Below are 23,004 nucleotides of genomic sequence, written 5' to 3' on the forward strand. Positions count from 1 at the left end.
GGTCATCTTGCTATGATGGTCTGGGAGGAAAACAACACATACACACATGTACACATACATTCATACTTCTACTCAAGGCATGGAAATCTGTCTGGATTTAAGCCAGGCAATCCCAAAAATGGCTTGATTTCAGTTTGTAGACAACAGACAGACATTAAAGCATATTTCACCCAAAAAATCCTAACTGCTCTGCAGCAACACCTGTAACACACCTGTACAATTTGCAGTCCAGTGCTTACATAATCCCTACAGGCAAAAGCAATGCAATTTCCAGGATGCCTGACTCTGTTTAGCCTTTGCTTGACTTTTCCTCCCATCCTTTCCCTCTTACTAAAGACTCCACAGTCAGTGATACGCTGAACAACTGGAGTTCAACTGAATTATAGATTGCTTATTTTCGGTCTTGCAGCAGATGGATAAAATGTGTAACAAGCTGCAGACAAGTTTGGGCAGGCAACGTTTTTACAAACTCAACAGAGGATCAAAGGTGGCTGAGCTCTGTTATAGGCTTGCTGTTTCCCAGGAGCTCTCTCCCTTAATTAGCAGGCACTGCTCTAACCGGGTGTTTATGATATATTTCACAACATGGCCTTTGTAACGTAATGGATTTTTACTTTTGAATTCTCTAACAATTTTGACTTGCATTAGAAAAAAAAAATAAAAGCACTGAGAAGAGCATTTAAAATGTGTGGGAAAGAAAAATCCATTTCTTTTTCAAAGCATTCATCAAAAAAGACAGAGGAAAAAAACAGTTTAGCAAATTCACTTCAAGCTCAATCTTCTATAACTAACGACATGAATTTTCATACTGAATTGTCTGCTTAACTTAAAAAGTTAGGTTTTTTATCTTGGAAAACCAGATAGATAAAAGGATCAATGTTAAGCCTCTCACAGAAGCCATCATAACCTTTACTACAATCTATATTCCCTTGTCTTGATAGAATCATTATTCCTGAGTAGCGTTTCCATTGAGAGGTGCAATTACTGTATAGCTAAAAAAAGATGACTATTAGCAGAATTTCAAACAGTACCACAATGCAGAGGTTTGTAATATTAGCAAAATGTCTTTCAATCTTCTTGATATGCAGGGTCCTAAAAAATTGCTATCAGATGTGCCTCTTAAAACAATTTCCCTTGTTAAGGCTATTGCAGAGCGTAGGGACAAACTTCCTTTTCTTAAGTCACTTATTGTGTGGCCCTTGCAAAAGTTTTTTACCAAATTCCTTGTAAGGAGGCTCGTAGACCACTGAAAACAGCGTTACAACATGTAATAACTGAACTATTTTCAAGTGAGTGCATATTTCTGAAACAATAGGGAAGAAATCCAGAACCTCACCTCTCTGCCTGGGAATGTACTGTCCCATGTAGAGAAATGAGAAGAGGAAATCAACTCCCAGCTGCCAAAGATCCAAAGAAATCTTTGTCACATCACCATTTTAGAAAGATGCACTTATTTTGTCACTGCCAAGAAAACTATACCCAAAATAACTATTTTAGCAGTATAGGCGAGTAGCTGAATCCATCTGTCCACAACTGAAACTCTGAGCATTCTGCTGGGTCACTTGTTTAGACAGCCGAACTACATGTACCTAGAGGAATGATTCCTGCCTTCCCCACTTCTTAGAAATGTTTATTAAGCCATTGATAATGTTTTACCTTTGTTTCCTGATCTTATACAGAGAGCATCAGCATCTCATGCTGACTTGGAATGCCACAGATCATATCCAACGACAGGGGCTTTATTTTTCTGGACACTTAGGACAAGCAGACCCATCATGAAGCCTTGCTCCAAACTTAGGAGGAAAGACTTAAAACAAGGTGTGAATCTAAGCCGATGCCCACAACACGAGTCTCTGCACAAAAGGCCATTTTGTTCGTGAAAGGAAAAAGTAAGAAAGGCTTGGAGGGGTAAGATGATTTAGTAACTCTTTCTAAGCCATTGATCCTCCATTCGGACTGGAGCCCAGTTAGTACATATGAAATGGCAGAGAGGAGATGAGAAATGTACTCTGCTGAAGGCAGAGCAGAGCAGCAGCAGCACTGGGCCAAGAAATCCTCTGTCCTAGTTCTGTGAACAATCTGGGCTCTTTGTTCCTCCTGCAGCAGCCACAATCATGTTTAACAAGATGCTAGCAAAGCCCTTCCATCTTCACAGCGAAAGATAACCAAACATTGCTATGATGAAGCTGTATTTCCAGTTAAAATTGTCACAGTGCCAAAACCAGTCTGTGCTCTTGAAGACATTCAGTTGATTGGAGCCTCTTGCGGAAGTGTTATGAGAAAGGTTCGCAGACAGTGCCTGAGGTTCACATCAGCTGTGAGTGTCACTGCTGACCAAGTTTCCCTAAGGTAAAACAAAACAGAAACACAGAACATCTTGGTACCCTTTTTGGCCTACGTGCTATAAAAATGCTATTTATGTAGCTGAATTTAACATTTAAAAAAGAAGAAGATAGAGGCACTTTTTAAGTGATTATGTGCTCTGTAGTAATAGTTTTCATCTGGTAATTCAGAAACTCCAGGGCATTCAAGGAAGATCTAATAGTTTATGCCAATAAATTGCACACATCTCATTGGAAACATTCATGGCTTACGAATCAACAAGGCAATAAAATCACTTCTACAACACATTGGTTCTGCAGGCCCCAAAAGGGTGAAGTGAAAACAAAGATGAGATCAGATAGACAGCAACACACTCTGCTGCATGGGGTTTAGCCTACGCAGAGGAAGCCTGCAGACTTATTCCTCACTCTCAAATCATTTCATGTTTTTGCAGGCAGCTCGCTACTAGTGATGCTGTGCCAAATCAGTTGTAAAAATTGATACCCAGGTGACAGAAGTGGTTTTGATTAGGATATTTGGCCCCATGGTGTCTCTTCTTTTCTTCCTATTCCTTTATTGCACGGTCTGATTTTGTGAAAAATAATGGCAACAATTACTAATCCTCACAGTTTCAGTTGGAAGGGGAGAAGAGGAAAAGGACAGAAGAAAAAAAAAGGAATGATGCAAATATGATATTAAGCGCTCCAAACTGTGGAGTGTTTTTCAAAAAAACACAGTTCTCCCCACCATACAGAGTATACGGTGATAAATCAGGTGAAAAAAATGCTCCCGGAACACTAGCATCCAGCTACTCTGCTCAGAAGCTCCACCAGCAACACAGCTAAGGAGCTGATGGTGATTTCCTATTCTGACTACTTCCCATCTCTGCTTTGCTTAGACTGTAAGAACTCTTGAACCCAGAAGTGTGTTCGTTTCATGTAAGTCCAGTGGGCTCAGAAAATGGGGAATCTGTGACTGCACAGATAAATATTATTGCCACCAAAATCTAAATACAAAATTTAAGGGATTTTTCAGGAGGGAGGAAATGGAAACACTTTCCTTGAGCATAATATTTGGTCTGGATATACCAGAGGGCCAGATTCTGCCTCAGCTCTGGTGTAAAGTCCAGATTCACATCCTCCAAGGTCCTTTGCATTTAAAGAGCCACTTGTCACCACAGGCACAAAAACCTAACAGCTCTATGCCAAGTGGCAATACAGAAAGCAGCAATGAATAATTGTTTATACTTCTCAAACTGAAGGTTATAAAAAGGGTATAAAGAAAGTCACAGACCACTGGAGTATTGGAAGAGTGGTATTAGTAGTGGCAACTGTGCTCTTTCAAGGTAAAAGAGTGAAAAACATCTGTGATTACTGGATTAGGGGAATGGAGAAGAAACTTGCAGTCGAAATTACAGCGCAGTCTGTAATTGAGCTGCTGTCATTCATTGGCTTGCATGAAGACAGAAGAGCCAAAAGGAAATCACAAGTTCAAAAGGCTGAAGAAACACTGATGTACACCACCACTCAAGCCCACCCACCCGTGCTGTCAAGCTGCTGTGTACAGCAGACCAAATAGAAAGTTTCCACCCCGCCTGCAATCATGCCAGCCAATCTGCAGTAAATGAAGAAACCAGGGTCAATCAGAGCAATTACTTGCATAGAAATTAGCAGTGGGAGAGCATGTCTAGCTGTTTAACACAATGAAGATATTTTAGAAACGTTCTGAGGAGTCGCGCAGTTACTGTTACTCCTTCTTCCCTCACACATACTCCATCATTACAGAGCCTATGGAAATTGTTATATGGACCACCATTGAGCAGCTCACAGTGCTGTTTGGGAACCACAGCCCTGAGTGGCAAATGCAGTGGATGATTATCCATGTCTGGTTATCCTTCTTTGTGTGTGCATATAGCTAAATCCCTAGTTCTAATTTCCTCTCACTTCTGCTAAGCCAACCAGCAGTCCCGCCAAACGTGCCAGGAGGATGAGAGGTCATTAGGAAAAACAGAACTAATTTTCAATTATTTAAAAAACTGAGAGACATAGATCTGAGCGGGCAGCTGTCCCTACCGCCTTAGGAAAATCTCCCTCAGCTACTCTTCCTTTTAACTCAGCCTTGATACAAACCACTCTTGATACAAACCAGGCTCTCTAATGTCTGGGGCAGGCATCAATGGCAACAGTCCCACTATTTCATGTCCAGCCACTCTTCCTACAAGCCTCTATAGAAGTAATTGAAAGGAAAAGGAACTTAAAAGAGCAACTTCATTTAGGCACTGAGAAATTTCCCTTTCAAGAGCTCCTCTCCCCCCTGCAACTGGCTGGCCAAGGAACCCAACACTCCTATGTACCTCAACTAGGTGACATGAATAACCCAGACTCATTTTCAGCCTACATCTTGCTGATGAGAATGGAGCTACTGGGTACAGTGTTAGGGTTACAAAGACCAATCGCAACTGTATTTCTTTGGAGAAGGACGTTCCTAGGCTTTCCATGACTTACCACACTATTGGAGGAAGCCAGTCTACTGCACACTGCCAGACTGGTGTTGTCACGCTCACCCGCATTACTTGTTTCTAAACATTAAGCTAAGCCTCTGCTAGCATATGACAGTCCCACACACCGCACATGATGAGTCCCCAGTGCCTGGCTGGGTACTGATAAAGCAAGGTCAACAACCAGGCAGCGCTATTAATGTTCCTGCCTTTTTTGAGTGTTATAGGTGTTGATTCCTTAAAGCCTGAGCTACAGATGAGTGGTTTATATAAGAACTGCATCTCTGTTTATTTATTTTAAGTGTGCTGCTAACCCCAGAGGCTACAGCAGTTGGCTGTGCAAAACATCTTGAAATCATGAACAGAAAGTGCTCTTGTGGCTGATAAGACAGAAGAGGAAAATGGAAAAGAAGTTTCTTCAAGCGTCACGATATTTAAGCCGATTTCACAAATCAGGAGTACATGCTTAACATCACAACAAATGTTCAAGGCAAGGCAAAACTGGAATATTTTTGTGTAAAGCACAGTCGAGAAACTACAATTTCTTTCCCCGTTGCAGGACACATCATTATAAAAAGATTACAGCATAGAACAAAGAGGGTCCTTTTCTTTTTTGAGTCACAGTACTGAAGCACAGGGTTAGATACAGCTCTTTACACAAGGGTTTGCCCCGCACTGTCACATGTTTCTACAAAGTTCATCTCACCCATGAACTTTTGAAGCAAAGGGCTCAGCAACCCTATAAACATCGCACATAAGAACAGCATCATCACCTCTTGGTCCTGAAATTCGCTCTACAGGAAGTAGCACCAAATCATCACAGCATCAAAAGGTCTCACATGAGACTCCACTGACATCTGTCAGGCCTCTGTTGTAGAGAAAGTTCTCCTCCTTGTGTGGGGGCATGATCCACGGGGAAATATCAGACACACACACTCCACCACCACCTGAAATATCACCAATACTGTGAGAAACCACTCCTGTTGACATTAAGGCCAGAGGTGTTTAATCTTTCCCTTACTAAGGAATTCTGCACATGACCTACATCAAGGCTCTTACATCTCTCCAATCAATTTAGGACTCCTTCATGCCACCACCACTTCCTTCTGCACATTCTTGGGCACAGCCAAGCAAGCTTGGCATGTGTGAAGTTAACTCTGTGCTACCCTCCTATCCGTTATGTATTTACCAGCTTCTCTACTAAGCTTTGCAGCCTGCTCTGAGCTCTCCCTTGCCATGCCAAGTCCATCACAAATACAGGCTGACTCTGCCCTGCCAAACTCCAGACTGCACAGTGAATGGACTCCTGCAGCTGAGTGAGAGGCAGGGAAGGGCAGCACATCCTCGCTCAAGAGGTAGGCTTATCGCTAAGGTTAATGAAACAGTCAAGAATAGGAAATGCAAAGGTCTCGAGCATCAAAAACACTATCCATTGTGCCCCAGTAATTAAGAGGCTTTGTCCTGGAGTCTCCTGGTAGATTTTCAATTAATTCCTCATTTTCACAAAGATCTTCCCCTTATCTTGCTCCTTTCATAAGGACACAAACGGTGCAATTAAAATTAAATTAGGAACAAACTAGCCAGATGTATCCTAGAGCCATGTTGATGGAAATACCTATTTCATTGTGTCGGCTGCCTCATTTTGACATCAGGCTCTGTACAGAAAAGCAAAAAAAAAAAAAATCAACAACAAAAAAAGGCTTTAGCACTTTACAGTACATTTTCTGAAAGTCAGCCTGTGCACCTGCAAAGTGCAAAGTAGACAGAAATACTTATGTTTCTATACCAACTCTCTTTTTTTATTGGTAGGTAAATCAAAACTCAGATCTAAGGACAAGAGAAACATTTGATGGACCAAACCCATACGCACCTTCTCAGACTACACCTACTCTGCTGCAAATTTGGCTTTATCCTATTGCAGATATTATAGCCAGGCTAGAGGGATCAAAAAAATGTAAAATGCCTTTTCTCCTTTCAATAATTATAAAGCTGATAGTCATGGCAGACATATATGTTCTAGACACTCTTAATTCCAGGTACGGAGAGGTGAAAAGATTTCCCCAATTTGAGAGCTTAGAACTGGGAAGAGCAATCATTAATGACTTACATGGTAAAGAATAGCAGAGTCTGCAGAATCAGGATCTCCTTGTAACAAACACATCTCACCAGAAGTTGAGAAGAGGAAAAGTGAATACTAGCCATTAAGTCACATGTTACAAATACTTTCATCTTTCTCCCTTCTATCCAGCCAAGTCAGACTTTGATTTGAAGCAAATTCTTGCTTGTCAAAAATCCTCTTGGAAGAGCTCCCAATCCAGGCAACTGCCATGCTACAAACAGCCTTTCCTGGCTCCCCAGCTCCAGGTTTTTACATTTGCCACATGCCATGCTATATTAGCCCAGGGTTTAATCTGTTCTCTTACCCGCTGTCCTTTAAAAGCATTAGCATTTCCTACATGCATATTCCATATTGGCCTTACAAGTATCAAATGCAATGGTGAAATTTAAACTAAATATAGAGATGATATATTTAAATAGCTCTTAACTCCAACTTGCCAAGCTGATGTTTCTTGAACGGAAAAAGAAGGCTCCATCTTTAAGTTTCCCTTGTAATTAATGATTACGACACATTCCTCTGCCGTATCAGATTTAGCACCTCATTAATGTGTGTGGTATTTTGCTTGTACGGCACAGCTGTACTTAAAGTTGAATTAGTGTTTCCATTATAAACCCATGTTTTCAAAGGTTTATTACTCAGACATAAGATTTAGTCTGAAATGAAAATTGCCATGGAGTGTGTCAGCTGGGAAGCAAGATTTTGTCCTTCCAAATTTGGAAGGAACAAAATACAAAAAAAAAGCAAGCCACTCTGTTTATTAATAATTCACATTTGAAAAAGCATTGCAAATACATGTTTACATGATAGCCTGTGACAGCTCCATAGAATGTCAACACCCACACACTCCTGGGAGATGTGTCATCTTAAAAACTGAAATAAAAACCACATTTTTACACCACTTGATGGGAGGCGAAATGAAGGGAAGAAAGACTTAAAAATAATATCGACCAAGGAAACTTATTAAAAAAAACATAGTCTTTGTTTAGAAACATTAAAGTTAGGAATTCCAGTGGAGGGGGGAAGAGAGAGCTGATTTCAAGTACCATTTGTACTTCTAACTTTTTGGTGTCTGTGCCTGGCTCACTAATGCATTTAGCAAGAAGCAGACAGTCCCACTGACTCCCTTTCATATGTAGCATCCAAGCATTAGGCTGTTTATAAATCCTGGACTCTTGAGGCATGATGAGATCATGCCCTTCATAATGGCCATGCTGAACTCGGTGTGCAACACAAAATGTGCATCAAAAAACCCTCTGGGTCTTCCACACTTTGTGATTGTGCCTTTTTACAATTAGCTTTAAAACTGAACCACTGAGAAGCAGACTTTTTAATTGGGGGGCTTCTGAGGTCTCTTCTTGGCTGATTATTTCAATGATTATACAGTTAAATGACACGCAAATTTCCAAACACATGTACGATTAAATTACCAAAGTCTCAGTAACCACCCTTGGATGGATGCATTTTTGATGGCTGAGAAACATTAAAATGTTATTTTTTCTAACACAGTAAGATCCCCAGTTATTTTGACTGCAGGACTCAAAGGCACAATTTTTCCAGACAAGAGCAGACCAGTGAAAGTGCATGTAATAGCTACTACTCAAAAACCAGGACAGGCATATCCTTCACGAGCACAAAGGCAGTCTTTACTCGGAATTGCTCACATTTTGCTTTTCACTGGATCAACAAAACACTCCCACAAGAGAGAAAGAGGGGAGTGTGTTTTTTCACCAGTGCTGTCCTCCATTTTTCAAGAGAACACTCCAGACAACAAAGATAATGGGAGCATGGTAGCAATTCACTGTCCATTTGATCAAGTTTTGGAGGTTACTATAGTCTATCCCAAACCCTTGCTGGTTTCCACACAAATAACCCAAGACACAGCAAATGGGTCTATCTCTGTTCTCCCAGCAATCAAAGCTCCAAGAAGATTCCGTACATCAAAGGCGGTATAATACTGTGATACTTACCAAGGCCCTTAACAAGCTCTGGATTTTCCTTTGTAGTGTTTTCTTCTCCCTTGTTGTTCCAGGCATGAGAGCCCACCTCTTTTCTCAATGCAGAGCTTCTTGCTGATGAAGTGAAAGAGGACTGCAGGGAGGGTAATGAAGACTCCAACTTCAGACAAAAACCCAGAGGCCTCAGGAGTAACTAGGAACAGAAAGTGAGAAAGAAAATGTCAGCACAAGTGAGAAAAGCTGCCCAGAGAAAGATGTGGTTTACCACATCTGCATCCATGGCTCTGCTTCTCCATCCTCTCCTCAGAAGAAATAGCAATGAAATTCAGCAGAAATTGGGCTTGCTTTAAATGGATACAACATCTGCGTTGGGCCAGACTACTGAGAAAATTGACAAGTGGGTACATTGCACACCAATCTTGGCTCCGATTAGGATCTTCATTTCTTTCACCCGATGAACTACAACAAAGGAAAGACTCACTGATGTTAATATAACTTTCATATCAATGCAGAATTCTACCAGCTCAAGAGAGACACTCTCAACCTATGCTGCATCCAGCCAACAAAAGGCAGTTGGTCATACACCATTTCTACACAGCTTGCAGTGAATTCTCAGGGGAGACTGAAAGCACAATTAGCTCAGTGGGCAAAAAGCCCCAGTGCCTCCTTTGCAGTTTGTGTGTTTTCTCTATAACCACCAGATTACCCTGTAATGGTGCTCCCTAACTTTATTACATTTACTAAGAACCAGGCTTATATATAACCTCTGATCCATTCTTTGCTGCAGAAACCATTATTTGGTGCGAAAGACTAGACTCCAGCTCGGGTAACTCAGTTTAGCTCCCCTGGTGTCAGGTTTGGCCACACACAACAAGCACAGTGGTTTTGCACTAGCTGATGACCTAGCCCTATATGTCATCATCCCTATACCAAACCACAGAGAAAACAGCCTTATTGCAATTTATCACATTCTGCCTGTACCACTGGGTACAAACCACTGGCGCCAGCAAAAAGCTTTTAAAGCCATTTGACCTCTCTCACACATATCAAAATGCGAAAACAAGGGACAAACACTACATACATCATCTGATGTGGATGGCAAGGGCACACACGTCAAAAACTCTAAGTGCCTTCTGCAGGGAAAAAAAAAAATTGGCTCATTATTGTGGTTATTACTTCACCAGAAAAGGGTGAATTCCCGTAGTTCAATTCAAGTCAAAGACCCCATAAAAATAAAACATCAGCAGCATCAGTGACACACCAGGGATGCCTGTGATTGCAAAGCTGCTGCTCACAGATGAGATGAGCAGGAGGAAAGGATGTAAACAAAGCCAGCTCTGCCTGTGAAACACCCCACTGGGAGTTTACAAGACTTGACTCAGCGAAAGACTTAGGCTAGAAGAACTACACCATCTCCAGTTACAGCCTTGATAATGCACACTAGGACTATGATCTAAGGGACTGAAAAAATTTAGATCAATACAAGCCAATATGCCTCAACTGGAAAAAAAATTCACCAAGGCATAGCAGCAGCCCACATGCAAAACAGACAAGTGTTTGGGGCTGAACCCAGATGAATACAGGTTACACAAACTCCAGAGGTGGTTCTGACCTCGCTTGCTCCAGCCCAAGGAACCAACAGAAATATGCACTGAATTACAGCATCTTAAACAACACGATCAAGTCCACATTTCCATTGCTCTCTTCTGAATAGGCACAGTTGATTTTCTGGTGATTCCTTCTGTGTCCCCCTTATGCCACATCAGCACTGAGCAGGATCTAGGAAGTCAGTGGGTCTTCTTGCCAGAAATGAAATCTGGTGCTGCAGCTTTTCCAGGTAATTTGGCAGGTACATACCAGTCCTATTTTCCTCTCGCACTTCAGCCCAGGGAAGAGGGCAGGAGACATGACTCTGCCTGGCTATTCACTCTGGCTATTTTCAGCTGCTGAAGTCACCATTAAGTGGCTGCTGGAGCCAAGTATAAATCAAAGGAGCTGAGTATAAATCAAAGGAGCCATAAGCCCAGAATATAGATGACAGCCTGGCTGGGTCCCATCACTGACTCCTCCTTTTCTCGAGTGTTACATAGACAGGAAGAAGGATTATGTTCAACCTTACATGTAAAACACTGAATCACCACACGTTAGCACACAAGACTGAGTATGTGTGTGCATGTGTACAGGTGTGTGTGTGCACAAGCTCACATGCATGCGTGTGTGCACAAAATTGGAGCAGGTATGTAGCAAAGTGACAATAGTGTTTTGAAGGCTCTATGTGAGTGTTTTCATTGCAGAGGGTGTGATGTAGGCGGGTGGCAAGGATGCCACTGTAACTGTTTATTAAGCCCTTTTATAAAATCTCAGCTCTGAGCCCAAGCTGATGGCAGGGTTTCTCCTTCTCACATAGAGAATAAGCAGCCACCAATGCAAACACAAATTGTCCAACACATACTCTAATATGTCACACAACCCCCAGATGCAGAAATCTTCAAAGAACCCTTCCTCCAACAGACCTGCACAGTACCTTGCAAAATCCCAGAGGAAATTGATTAGACCAGGCATCCTGAAAGAAAGCTTGGAGACAAATTATCAGCTGCTACTCATGTGCTCTAAAGGATCTCAGACTGGCACAGATGCATCATTCCCCATCTATTCTTTTTTCCCGGTCAGCCACAGAAGAACAAGAAAGTAATAGCACAGTGGTGTAGGATTTGGGACAACCCTTCAGGCTTTCCCAGCTCCTTGGGGCAAAGATGTAAAAGGCATCTCCTGTAAGAGGTCACAAAAGATCCAGTAGCAACTGCTAGGACGAAGCTTTCAAAGCCAAACAGAAACAACTGTGTCCAAATAGAGGCAAGAGGTGCTAGGAGCACAAGAAGGGACTCCACAGACGCCTCTCCGTACATCCTAACCAGCAAGGGCTGAGATCCCTGCACCATCCCTTCCACCAAGCAAAGAGGAAAGGTGTTGCAGAAGGACTTCCGCAGCTCTGGTAGGAATTGACACCTCCTGCACAGATGGCTGCCACAGCAAACCACAGAGTTCTTCTTCTAAAGTCCCCTTCTTGCCCGACTGTGAAGAGGTGGGTGAGACTTCTGCAGCACAAGGCAAAGGAGTTTGTGCATCCTGTCCCATGGCTTTAAGCAGAAGTTTCTTCTTCTGTCCCCCACATCATCCTTGCCAGATAGTAAAGGTTTGTGCCACAGCGCCTCTGAGGGAGGGCTGTGATTTTGCACCTGAGCACTGTCTCACATACGTGGGTAGGAACGTTACAGTCTGTGCACCTGGCTCCAGCTGGAAACTAGTATCCCTCTGTGACGAGAGACATGCTGTCTCTCTGCTTCTTCATCATCAAGAAGAAAACACGCTGCACCTGCATACGGTCCCGACCACGTCACCGAGGTCTCCTCTCAACCCTCAGCTGAAAGGCTTTCTCTGCAGATATGAAACTCTAAACTAAGACAATGCCTGGGAAGTTACTGGAAAACTGTTTTGGAGCAGGACTCTGTTCTGGCTTGTGGTGGAATGTCTGGGTCTGAGGGGATGTTGAGGAAGAGGAGCAGCAAAAACACACACGTCTCTCGCATCACAGCATTGATGGAGTGTGTCAGAGTTCCTCACACAAGTAAAATGCCCAGCCTTACAGCAATAGACGACAGACTCTTCTGGAGGGCAAGCAGAGGAGACACACTGAGGCATTCAACTGTTGCTTCAAACCTGGGGCATCCAAGTCCAGGGAAGGAGATGGCCACCACATGCTTTGGGACACAAACAGTCCCTTCAGCCAGGACTCTCTCCTACTCACTTACCTGTTTTTAAGGTAAGATATTAATGCCATAGATGCCTTTGTGCAATGCCACAGTGTGTCCACACATTCTCTTGTCTCAGGTGAGAGTACAAGCCAAGAAATGGTGTTTGCACTCCTGGCAAGTTGAAGGCATGCAGAACTGCACACGCTCCTTCGCATACACTGCTCAGGAACAAACAAGAAGTGCAGTGTGAAAGGCCCCAAGCTTGGAAAAAGGAGATCAGAGATGAAAGGGAGATCAACAGAAGCCATCTCGCAGAGGACATGGGGAGCACAAGACATCACAATGCTCTTCCTGCTCCAACCTCTCCCTCAAAGCTACCTCCACATTATAAGATGACTTCAAGGAAAAGTTTGTTTGGAAAAGCAGGAGGAAAGTACTGGCCATGCCATTACATGCACTGAATTCATCTGGGTATTTGACTTGCAGCAGGTTTCACAGCAATTCTGCCTGCAAACTTGGCCCCTTCAGCCAGACCAGGACCAGGAAAATGAATGGAAGAAGTGCCACAGCAGATTCACATGGAGAGCCTGCCACTAACAAAACCTTAACCCATTCAGCTTTGCAAGGGTTAAATTTTGCATAAAATCCTGTTCCAGACAATAGCTCTATAATTCCATTTGATACCAAGCTTCCTGCAAAAGGAATGTTTACTGGTACTTTTTAATTACGAAAAAACGCATAAATTGTCTGTTTTACTGTCTGTGCTAATTACATTTCATTATATATTTGGAGTAAGCTATGATTTTCCTGCTGGTTCCCATGACATTTTTCATTATCAACCACTAATTGTCTAGCATGCACACTGCATTGTGAACCAAGTAGGCTGATGCGTGGGCAGAAGTTCCAGTGAAAGCTGCAAGGCAGTAGAAGTGCATGTTATTATTATTACTATTATGATGTATTAAAAAGTTCCCACCTACTTCCATACCTACATATCCTCATCCTTGTCAGCAGTGTCATAGCGCAGTAAAGCACAGGAGTCCACCTGTAAGAAGTCTCATGCTTAACAAGGGAAAGCTATGTGAGGTGAAACACCAGCAGCCCCACTTCAAGGACAAGTTCCCCGCTGGGCGCATGGAAATACCAAGAAGGTTTCTCAGTCACTTCCTCTCCTCAGTGCCCGAAGCACACTGGTATCACAATCTTCTCATTTTGCCCGCTCCAAAGCCGAGGCCAAGATTATAAAGGAAATTAGTGCCATTTCTAAAGGAACAGGATAACTAAAGGTATCTTTCTGAGAGAGGAAGACAGAAAAGGTAAAGGATTTTCAGGAGCCACAGTTAACACTGTTTCCATTATAGCAAAACTTCTAACAAATCCATATCTATGCAAGCTCAGAAAGTGCCACAAAAGGCAAAGCAACTCATTGTATTTCATAAATTCAGACCAAGAGAAGCTGTAGGCATTGAATCTTCATACAGCAAACTGCTAGAATAAGGAGTGCGTGACCACTGCTCCCCAGATCATCGTTATCAGCCTCGGACAGGTGGCAATTCTATTCATGTGCACCACACACACAATACACAAACACTTCAGAAATAAATGTGTGTTTTCACAGGATTGCAGCTCTCTCCTGACATCTACTTCAAAGAGGACAAAGCCCAACCCTTCCTAACAGCACTGTGAGGGAACAGTTGTACAACTCCTCCTCTTCTCCTCAAAGTGATCCACAAATACATTACCAGAAACGCAATCAGACAACATTATGCACTATAGATGAAGGGTGGAATTCCCACCCAAGGCAGGAGGGCTTGCCCTTCATCAAGGCTCAGTTCCACAGGCTTTATTTTTATGTGCTGATTTACAGACAGAGAGTGAGGAAGCTCTCCAGTCCTTTTATATAAGGACTATGGAGGACTGAAAGACATTTCTGACCAGAGTATAATTCTATTAACTTGGACTGCAAAATTTTACTGACCAAAGGGTGGAAGAATGGGTCCTTCGCAACTGTTGCTTATGTGTTTGCAGGTCAGCTTTAAAAAATTGAAGTTGCCCTTATGGCAAATGACATAGGTGTGCAATTTCAAAGATCTCAGAGACAGTACAGCAACTTCATCCTTCATCTCCCTTTCTTCTACGACCCACATAACCCCAGTACCCAAACACTCAGCAGGCTTCAATGCATTTACTTCCCCAGCAGCTCTGTGAAACAGGGAAACACTAACACAACTGCTCAACGGAAGGGGAGCCACAGCACAGACACAACCCAAACCAGTTGAACTTATGCTGGAAAGAACAAGTAAGAAAAATCCCATCCATCTAGTCAAGTACTCTAGTATCTAGAAATACCTCCCTCTATACCCCAAGGTTGAAGCTCCCAAATATAATATCTATAGCACCTTTCCATAAATGACACCACAGTGACAGCCACATGTCCCCAGACATCTCCTCAGTCACCTTGAGTCATCTGAGAACCACAGTATTTGCATTTCTTCCACCAAAGTCTGATTCTTCTTAGGGGTGCAATCCAGTAGAAGTGCCCAGCTCCTCCTGGCAACACTGAGTTCACAGGAAGGCACACCAGGCACAACTAACCTAACCTAGGGCACTAACCTAAGGAATTGAAGGCCTGAATTCCACCCTAAATTTATGGTTTCCTTTTCCCAATACTATGTTCCATGTCCACAACTAGGGGAGGGCACCCTCTACCCTTTAGGCTGAGCTTGGCTAATTGTGCAGCCCATTTTGGGGCTGGCAGTAGGGCCAACACTGGTACTGGTAGACCTGATCCTTTCAACCTGCTCACCAAAATCCAAAAAGGGCAGACCCAGACTTGACTTCTCAGGACACCGTATGGACTTCAGTGAGAACACGTGATAGATAATTGACCAAAACATAAACGGCGGGAGGGCAAACCTCAGACCACCCAGAAGCTCACCTGTGGGAGGTATAAGCCAGCAACAAGGAGGCCCAGGTTCAAGAAAGCTTTCTCTGAGGCCAGATTTTCCACCTTAGAAAGGGTGGTATAGCTCTTTCTATATAGGACCTTGTGACAGCATCGTTTTCCAAGCAGCAGAAATCCCACTCTGGCCTTGAGCAATGCTCCCCATGACGTTTGCAACCAAGCAGATATGGTTCTGTGAAATACTTTGCCTTCAATAAAAGGCATTTTCCAGTTAGAAAAGATGAAGTACTGGTTTTGCTGGATGTGTTTCAAATGACTGAGGAGCACTAGTTCAAGTCAACAGCAAGTACACAGTGTTTGCAAATGACAATGCCTGATGTTCTGCAACCAGAAAGGTCCTGGCTCTCACCCATTCCTCCATCTGTAAGCACACACAACACAAATAGGGATGAAACAAGAGAACAGAAGATAGGGGAGCATTTACCCTGTCTAATGGAGGTGACTCAAGTAAGAACCTAGGCCTCTAAAGCGTGATTCAGAGACTAATTGTCAATCTTGGTAACAGCCTTAGGAAAGGCTCCAATCCAACATAGTATTTAAAATTAATCAAAATTAACAGGGCCAGGGAGACAGAGAATTTGAGCAGTGCAGCACCTGAATTGCCATTCATGAACTGAAAGCTGGTCCTCTCCACATCAGATCTGAAGAAGCTTAATGGGGACAACACGAGGAACTTTGTGGTACCCATCAAGGCTTTGGCCCTCCTGTACCACCACCAGTTCCTGCCAGGATTGTTTCCCAGAGTGGGGTCAACAGCTGAGATAACCAAAGTGCAAAACACAGCCTTCACTGGAATTTATGGTGAAAACTTTCACCTAAGATGTGGGAAAGCAAGAAAAAGGCTGTAGTGATAAATATCTATACAATCTAGATTAGGTCAAATAAGTGAAAGAAGCTAGTCCCTGAACACTAATCTCTTCCTCTTTAGGGTTCTCATGTTAAAGATGAGACCAGTACTCAAATGAAAATCTGAATCAAGCAGGACAGAGACTTGAACTTGCCCTTCCCACGTGTCTTTTGAATATCTGACCTCCAGCGAATCTAGCACAGTGAAAGGGATAGCTGGTTTCTCTCACCCTCATGACACTCTGCTCAGAGAGGAATTCCATCCTGAATAAGGACACAACTTGGGTCTAGGAAAGATTTTTCAGGATGATGTGTTTCTTAGAAAAAGTTATCATTCAAACAGAATTTAATTGTCCAGTGAAAGCACATTTTCTCAGAAGATTCTCGTCCCGCTCTTACTAGAGTAGGTTTGTCTTTGATCATGTCCTAGGATTGGTTTCAGTCACAGCATAACGCAGAGTTCACAATCGGATACATTTTGTCATAGCTCTTGCCAGTAGAGAGGGGAGACTAGGACTGTCAGTCTGCCACCTTTCTTGAACGCTGAAGTCACGCTTTTTTTTTTTTTTTCTTTTCCTTAAAGACAACTTCTTTGTTGCCATGGTATCACTAATGCAGTATTTTGAGACAGGGAAAGAAGATAACCGTGCAGCATCACAGTGACACATCTATCAATTGCCATCCTCTCAAAAAGGGTAAATAAGTAAGGATGCCAATGTAGACTTTTAAAGACTCCTTCAACCTGTTTAATTTTTCCCTCTCTCATACAAATTGCTGTCTACAAAGGCCATACCTTGGTTTCATAGAATCATGGAATGGTGTGGGTTGGAAGGGACTTTAAAGATCATCCAGTTCCAAACCCCCTGCCATGGGCAGGGACACCTCCCACTGGATCAGGTTATTCAAAGCCCCACCCAGCCTGGCCTTGAACACCTCCAGGGATGAGGCACCCACCGTTTCTTTGGGCAACCTTTGCCAGTGCCTCACCACCCTCACAGCAAAAAAATTCTTCCAAATATCTCACATCAATTCCCCCTCTTTTAGCTTAAAACCACTCCCCCTCATCCTGTTCCTGCACTCCCTGACAAAGGGCCCCTCTCCAGCTTTCCTGCAGGCTCCCTTTAAGTACCAAAAGGCTGCTATGAAGTCTCCACGGAGGTTTCTCTTCTTTAGGCTACACAAGACCAACTGCCTCAGCCTGTCATGATAGAGAAGGTCAGAATTCATATCTCAGCAAGCAGTGTCTAGATTTATTTTTTAATTCCTTCTCTTTTCCCCATGTTACATGACACCAGCTGAGGTACACACTCACAGGAGAACAGGAGCACCTGCATGTTAAGAAAATGCCAGCCTGCCTCCCCACGTTAAACCAAGCGGTGACTGCTTTGTAATTCTTGCTTGTGCAATGATTTCTTCATGAACAAACAAGATATCTACTGTTGAGAACAGCCCACATTTATCTCAACAGTAAGGGAAATAAAAAAGGGCACTCTGACGATGTCTCACATACACCACCACGACCTCACCAGATGTGGTCTTGTTAGCCCTGTAGCACATCCTTCCTATCACTACTAGAATTACTTCAAAGAGACCCTCTTTAATGTAGCAAATAGGCCTTGCACTCAAGACAATGGCACTTCTCTCCTTGACTGTGCTTATAAGAACGTTGCATCAGGTCCTTTTCAAAATTTCGAAGAAACACTGCAGGCCACAACACCGTATCTCAGTAAAAATCAGGGAACAGTGACCATGAAAGATGCCCAAGTCCCAACACACTCCCTGGTTTTGAGTCTAGATCAATGAAGAGGCAACAACAGACATGATGACTTTCAGCACACCACTACCACCGCCGCAGTGGAGTTCACAGTGGTGACGAGGTGAGCTTTTCATTTACCAAGTGGTGCAAAAGGAGGAATAATGTAATGGAATGAAAACTTACATAAGCTGAATTTATCAAGGCAACAGAAGAGGGAGCGGAGAGCGACAAGCGAAGCAGTGCAGAAGGTCAAACTGAAAGCATCCTGGTAAAGGTCAAGAATTCAACAATAAGTAGAGTCCTTTAGCAAACAAAAATAAGTATTTTACATTTGGGAGAGAGAAGAAAGGGGAGAAGAGGGAGGAGAAAGGAGGATTTCAGTTGCTGCTTCTCTCTTATTTGGGGGAATAACAAAGAATAAGTTGTATCCACTCAGAACTGAAGTGCTCTTACCACTTCAAAGAAGAACCTAATTGGGACCTTTATGCCGTCATGTACCTATTTTTCTCATCCACAAAACCTTGTTCCTAGTTCCTCAGATTTGACCCAAGACAGAATGACTCACCACAGCAAAAGGCCGGACAGCAGCTTTTTTTTTTTTCCAAAGACCTAAATAAACCCCACTCCATCAATTGACCAAGGACGATGCAGCAGTAAACCTCTCGCTAAAGGCTGTGCGTTGCCTTGGCAACCTGTCTGATCTCCATTGCTCCAGGGACTGGAAATGTGCTGCCAACAGGAGATTTCAGCTAATCAAACCAAATCTCTTAATACTTAGACGACTTCCCATCTGCAGAGAGCAGGCCATGTACCCGCAGAAAGCAGGGCATCCTCCGAACACAGCCCTGGCTCCTCTTTAACCCACTATTTATTGGCTCCTTATAGGCCACAGACATCTCCTGACAGCTACCGAAGGAGATGAAAGGGCAGGAAGGGACCATGACGTTCTTGCTATCTGCATGGCAGCACCACGTCTGTACTCAGCACGTCTGGCAGGCCACAGAGAGGACAAGGCAGCAAGGAGACCAGCCTCCCACTGAGAGCTGCCTGCCGGCAGCAGGACCCTCACAGGGTCCATGTTTCCAGAACCAACCTTTGAAAGAAAAATACATTTTTCAATATTAACAACATACCCACCTGGTGCTACCTGTTTTGAGCCCTCTCAATCCATTCTGTCCCTTTTTCAGCTCCCACTGAACACAGGTAGCAGCAGTAGCAAACTGCTGACCAAAAAGAAAAAGTGAGATAAGCACGCATCTCTTGACCTTCCTAGACCAGGGACTTCTGTCAAACTGCAGTGCAGAACACCTGCTTTATTCTAAAACTTCTAATTGGCAATGTTAAAAGGTCAGCTTTGGTGGCTAATTTTGCCTTGAAAGCACAACCAGTAACTGATGATTTTTTTTTTTTTTCTTTAAAGCAGAAACAAGACCAACCTTTCTACAGCTCCACTAAAGGTTTCTGTCCATTGCATTTAAGCCCAGCCACAAAGACAGGTGATCAGCCTGGCATGTAGCACAACCAAGGGGCCACAAAGAGGGAAGAACAGCAGGTTGGAAAGGAATTTCCTACAGTTGTGCTGCTGCTGAGACAAGAAATTTTGTTTGGTGGTGATGACATTCAGGTACTTGAAAAGCCACTGATTACTATCAGCACACCACCAAAGATTGCCCTGACTATGACCTTTCCATGCAATTGTCAAACAAAATCGGGGCACTTGAAAAGCATGGTCAACCCTGGCATTCAGGATCCCCTTCCCTTCATGGGTCATTTTTTACTGCACCTCGTTGGACACTAACACACAACTTTCTGAACCTAAAAGCCACTGACCCTACACTTGAGTTTTGTTCCATAGATTGTTACTGCCAGATTAACTCATAGTATTGCCACAAATGATGTGGGAGACCCTTAGCGGTTATTTGTCCTGGTATGGAGAACACCTGCACAGCAGATGCCACCCCACCCCAAGGCTCCCTGGGACCTGGGCTAGCTACAAAGCTCAAGCTCCAGCTCTTGAGGAAAAGGATGAAGCAACTGTTGGCATTTAAAAGAGAGACCTGAGGCGGAAGAAGGCTGCTCGTAAAACCAGGGTGTGGTTTCAAAGAAAGAGCGTACTGTAGAAGATTTCTAGGCCTCTTGTATCAACCAAATGACCTACGCCCTGGGAAAACATGTTCTAACAATAACAAAAGCCATTAAAACAAACGCTTGGGGGAAAAAATGCCAGTGGTTTCTAGAGTCATATTTTAATAGACTGAAGAACTTAGCCAGTTCTGCCACCCTTTATCATGTGGCTGTGAACATTTCTCTGTCCACGTTAGTATAACGTTAGTATAACGTTACCAAGTTAACTTGATACTACAGCTGCATGGAGAAGGGCATGAACTGAAGTTATCACTCAGCTAAACAAGGGCTCTGTGATAACAGAAAGGCAATGAAGTCCCGCAGGCATAAGGAAGTGGGAACCAGAGATGGTTTTAATGGCCAGGAGAACAGCTGGCTCCTTACATGTGCTTTCCCACATTTGTTCTTTCCTATATCATGCTTTTTTTTCTATTCCAGGCACTTCTCAGCCTTGCTTAATCTAAATTCAACCAAACTGAATTAAAGATTGACCCTGGGACTTACGCCCAAAATATCTATCTCTACAGAGCATGGAAAATCTAAAGCACGGAAATCAAAAGCAGAGTTGTCACCCATCTAAGGGGGAGCAGGAATGATTTCATCGAAAACAAACATCGATGATGCATGACATCCTCCATAATACTTTTGAAAAACCAACGCATAGGGCGGGATCCCAGCACTACAAAACCTGTGAGAAGGGGCCCCCTCCAGATGAAAGTGACCACAACCCTGCCTCGGAGGATTTGTTTGCATTAGCAGGTTTAAAAGCATTTGCCCAGAGTTTCTTTCAAGCAAAAGCTGTGACATAAGACCATTCTCAGGGATAAATTGAGAGCCATGCCACTTCAGAGCCGGAAGAAAAGTGAAAAGTGGGGAGGCCAATAAAGATGACTGTTAGTCAAAACAGATGCAATGGAGACAGACTGAAATAGATTCCGTGTATTTCAAGGGCTTCTGCAGTTCTGATGCTCCAGTCCATGTGAGCAAACATTCACACATACACATTCTGCAAAACACTTCACATAAAGCACCACAAGAATAAATTGCAGCATGTTCCTTGAAGGTTTTCAGACTCACTGAGCCAAGCTATGGAGTCTACTTATTACTTTATTTGGATCTCTTCAGCTGTTCTCTCCCATAGCCATCATGCTACATTTAAGTCGGCTTTTAAATCTACCTCAGTCAGAAATACTTGCACAGCGATTAGATGGTTCCTTTGCTTAACAGGAATGCAAATACTCTGCACTTGTGTTACTCACCATGGATCTAGAATTATGGTCTACTACTGCTTTACAGTAAAATCTGAAATGACAGCAGGAGACAGCACAATGTCAAAGCAGAAAAAAACAGGAAAAGCTAAGTTCTAATTTCATTATTTGCCATTTCCATTTGTATTCCAAGAAAACCAAAACAGCACGCAAATCCAAAGTTACAAGTGTTGGTAACACTGAATTTCCTTCTTAAACTGTCACCAAAATAACAAACTATCAAGAAATAGTCAAAAATCATTCAAAACATTACTCACCTAATCACATTCACATAAAACAGCAAAACAAGTCAAACCAGCAATGAAATTTCCCAAGAACACTTTTCTCACAAATAACACATTTCAGAGCTTTCTTTGTGGGACAGGTTGCTAAATCCTCAAAACCTGCAGTGTTCACAGGAGCTGGGCAAAGCTGAAGAGAGGCACAGTCCTGAGTTTCAAAGACAGGAGTAGCGCTCGTGTTCTTGCTCTTTACTCTGTATGTACTTGTTGGTTTATTGTCCCAAGGAAGAAGGAAGGCTGCTGGTTGGTAAACATGTGACAGCCACCAAAGGAATGCTGGCCAGAGAAACGAGATAAAGCAGCTTCCCACAGGGTCTGTTTAAAAACTACTCCCTCACCTGTAGCTTTCTTACTGCTTCCACCTTCTGAGTGCTAGGTCTTTATTCAAACAATTATCTTGCTGATAGCTTTGCCTAAAAAACTTTGTATTCATTTATCGTGAAACTGTAAGTGATTTTTCTCTCCTGTACAGGAATATCATAAAATCATAGAATGGTTTGAGTTGGAAAAGACCTTAAAGATCATCTAATTCCAACCCCCCTGCCATGGGCAGGGACACCTCCCACTGGCTACAGGCTGTCCAAGGCCCCATCCAACCTGGCCTTGAACACCTCCAGGGATGGGGCAGCCACAACTTCCCTGGGCAACCTGTGCCAGTGTCTCACCACCCTCATTGTGAAGAATTTCCTCCTTATGTCTAGTCTAAATCTGCCTCTCTCCAATTTATAGCCATCATGAATTATTGCTCAGCTGTATTGCTATTTACACTCTGGTCATAAATATTTTGGATCCACTCTGAAAATGTATTTTTTCCATCCTGGCTTCCCATGGATTTACAGTGAAAAACTAAAGTTAGGATCACAGAGAGTATTCGGTCTAAAACACAGTGTTTCCTCTCCAGAGATCAGCCCACCCCTTGCACTTGCCTGGGCTCAGCCAGTCAGTACTTCCCTGAATGGCTCTGCCCACCCTCTGGCCAGGGGCTGCCCCATCGCTGTGGTCTCCTAGGCTGGGAGAGCAAAGCTGAACCAGCAGTTCTGTGCTTGCTGATGGGATTTAACAAACAGAGGTTAAAAACTGTTCTTGAAGCAAAAGTTGTAAGCACAGCACCGATTCTAA

General features: G+C 43.2%; 1 protein-coding gene across 6 annotated transcripts in view; it reads right to left on the reverse strand.

Annotated features, from left to right (window-relative positions):
* SYT16 (synaptotagmin 16) overlaps window positions 1-23,004 on the reverse strand; it is a 110,337-nt gene that overhangs the window by 42,492 nt on the left and 44,841 nt on the right. For 5 of the 6 annotated variants that reach the window (XM_054068786.1, XM_054068781.1, XM_054068784.1 and 2 more), the window contains 2 exons: window positions 8,906-9,086; window positions 1,657-2,344 (listed from right to left, as the gene is read on the reverse strand). The gene's annotated coding sequence lies outside the window, so the exon portion shown is untranslated. The remainder of the gene's footprint in view (window positions 1-1,656; window positions 2,345-8,905; window positions 9,087-23,004) is intronic. The other variant, XM_054068785.1, reaches the window with a different exon arrangement.

This window comes from Cuculus canorus, chromosome 5 (genome assembly GCF_017976375.1).
Source record: "Cuculus canorus isolate bCucCan1 chromosome 5, bCucCan1.pri, whole genome shotgun sequence".
Lineage (NCBI taxonomy): Eukaryota > Metazoa > Chordata > Aves > Cuculiformes > Cuculidae > Cuculus > Cuculus canorus.